Below are 3,291 nucleotides of genomic sequence, written 5' to 3'. Positions count from 1 at the left end.
CATGGCAGTCAATTAGCATATTCCCTCCTTATTGGCTGTGGACGCTGCCATCTTTGAGGGTGGCGTATTCAACTAGCATATTCCCTCCTTATTGGCTCTAGGCCTGCCATCTTCAAGGGCAGGGCAGTCAACTAGCATAGTCCCTCCTTATTGACTATGGGTGCTGCCATCTTTGCATTGGCATGAGAGTCAATTAGCATATTCCCTCTTTATTAGATAGGACTATATGATTAAAACTTTGACAGTGAAACATTATAGAGGAAACATAATGAGGGGCCTTGCCTCCCAAGATATTAAAATGTATTTTAAAACTATGATAATTAAAATGTTGAAGTACTAATGTTAATATAGAAACAAATTAATGGATCAAAATAGAATATACATTGACAGGCTTATAAATGTATTTTAGCATAAAAGAATTATTTTAATGGTGGGTCATTCAGTAGATGGTGTTGGTATAATTGGATAACTCATTGAAAAAAAAAATTAGATTTGGATCTCCTTCCCATATCTTACCAGTATACCCAGATATGTTCCAGATATGTTAAAGAAAGAAAATATAATCTTGAGATCAAGAAGGCCTTTCTAAGTATGACATAAACAGAATTCCTATTCATACTGTATAAAGACTCCTCATAAAATAGTAGAAGAAAGATGAATATCCCCAATAGAAAAGTGGGCAGAGGACAAGGTTAGGTAATCACAATTAGGGGCAAAAAATATAAATATTCAGGAAATATTTATTTTTAAAATGTTTTATTTCATAATGATAATTAAAATAATTATCATAACTATATTATGTGTTTCTGTTTGAATATGCTAAGAGCTTTCAGCAGATTAGTTTAATTTAATCCATTCAAAGGCAAGTATATCTTATTAATGTGACAATTGAGACAGGACATAAAGAACCTTGCCCAAAGCAACAAAGTTATCAAGTGGTTGAGTCAAGGTTATAACTCAGGCCATCTGACTTAGAGTCCTGTTCTTTATCACTTCTCAAAGAAATAAATTAAAATGACCTAAAACCCCACTGCACTTCTCAGAGAAATTGTTAATTTGCTCAAGATCACACAGCTCCTAAACAATAGAATCCTATCTATTAAAAATTGAATATGCTAATTGAACCTCATGCCATTGCAAAGGTGGCGGCGCCCACAGACAATAAGGAGGGAATATGCTAATTGATTGCCATGCCCTCAAAGATGGCAGCGCCCAGTCCCTCAGACCCACTTGGGTAGCAGGCGTGCGGCAATGCTGGGTCTGCTCCCAGGTGGGCCCAGCCGCTCTGTGCACCTGCCTCCAGAGTCCCCCAGTCCCCTCAGTTCCTGAGCCACCCAAGGCCGGCCCAAGGCGCAGGCAAGCCTTAGTTGGTGGCTGCCCAGCCATCCAGGGCCACCCGAGGCTCAGGTAACCAGGGCTGGCTGAGGCTTGCGCTGCTGGCAGTGGCAGCAGCAGAGGTGTGATGGGGCGTCACCTTCCCCGGATCGCTGGGTCACCTCCCGCCCCTGAGGGCTCCCTGACTGTGAGAGGGGGCACGCCCCCCCCAACTTGAATGTTGTTTTTTAGCATTGTATGTACTTACTTGCCTTTTGTATTTTGTTCTAACTCAGGGGTTCTCAACCTGTGGGTCATGACCCCTTTGGCAGTCGAACAACCCTTTCACAGGGGTCGCCTAAGACCATCCTGCATATTAGATATTTACAATACGATTCATAACAGTAGCAACATTACAGTTATGAAGTAGCAACGAAAATAATTTTATGGTTGGGTCACAACGTGAGGAACTGTATTTAAAGGGCCAGAAGGTTGAGAACCACTGTCTAACTGAATAGCTTTTTAATGTAAAATGGCATTACCTTGTGAACAAAGTAAGTTATTGACAAAAAATGTATGTACTTATTTGCCTTTGTATTTTGTTCTAACTGAATAGCTTTTTAATGTAAAATGGCATTACCTCATGACCAAAGTAAACTATTGACATTACTAGTCTTCTCCAGATGATTCACTGGACCTAAACATTTTTAATTTATCCTTATAATTTTAATCCATAGACCTGTTTATCAGAAATGATGGCAAAACATAGTAGCATCTTTGATTTCTGTCTGAGCTTTTCTTAGAGTAGTTAGGCTCCTATACAGTAAAATATATAGGCGTTAAAAAAAGGCTTTTACCTGAAATGCCAAGATTACAGTGGCACTTAATCTATTTCTTTATTTTGTTCTGACCAGAAAATAGTACTTTTTTTTTCCTGTCAAGGGTTGATTTTTTTGTAGTAAAACAATTATATATTACAGAGATACATATTTTATCAGAAGTAATTTTATTTTAACTTTATATTCAGTGTATTTTCTGTTTTATCTTCTAATCTTTAGGCAAAAATATTAAACTATATGATAGATGTGTAGTAAAATTTACCATATTTTTTTATCTCTATATGGAATTGTTTTTCCATTAACGTATTTTATAAGATTTACATTAAAAGGTTATTGTTAATTTTATGTTTGAGTAGATGCCTGATACTTAGTAAATTAGAGGATTCTCCTAGTGACTATAATACTGAATATAAAAGTAAAAGAAAGGGGAAACCAGTGGGTAGTACTTTGCTGTTGTTATTGTTGTTGGAAAAATATAAGATAGAAGCAACAAGAGAGGAAAAAATTTCTGGCTTCCTCCAGTTTTCTTTTCTTCTCAAAATGAAATTGAATATAACTTTTCCTCTCTATTATGCATAAGTTGAGGTGAGAAACAATTTTTTCAAGAGAAGTTTTAGGTAGTAGCAAAAGTTCTAAAGCATTTAACAAAAGTAAAGATTCAAAAATTCCAGGCTTCTTGTAAAATTTCTTTGTTATCTAAATGTTCATAGACAACAGAAGTTTGAACCAATGTTTGTATTTGTTGCATTGACTAGGGAAAAATAAAGGCTAAGACTTGTTGAGCATTTATTTTGTGCTAAGTACTGTACTGTTTTAAGAGCTTCGCATATATTACCTTTTTAATCCTTATAAAAAACCCTGTGAGGTAGGCTCACGGTTGCTCCCATTTAACCGATATGGAAACAGCAGTGCAGAAAGGTTTATATAACTTCACCAAGGGCACAGGCCCAGCATGTGACAGAGATAGATTCAACGTCCTTGATTTCTTTGTGTTTAGAAAAAAAATTTCATGCATTAAAGGACCTCTGCCTTTTTCACACAGAGCTGGCCTTCAGGTCGGCAGGCTCAGTCCCTCTCTTGGTCCCTTTGTGTAATGTAAGGCACACGCTGCCCTGGAGTCTGGGACCAGTGTGTCAGC

Source organism: Myotis davidii, unplaced genomic scaffold, assembly GCF_000327345.1.
Source record: "Myotis davidii unplaced genomic scaffold, ASM32734v1 scaffold39, whole genome shotgun sequence".
Classification (NCBI taxonomy): Eukaryota; Metazoa; Chordata; class Mammalia; order Chiroptera; family Vespertilionidae; genus Myotis; species Myotis davidii.
Note: the sequence above shows the minus strand (reverse complement) of the source record.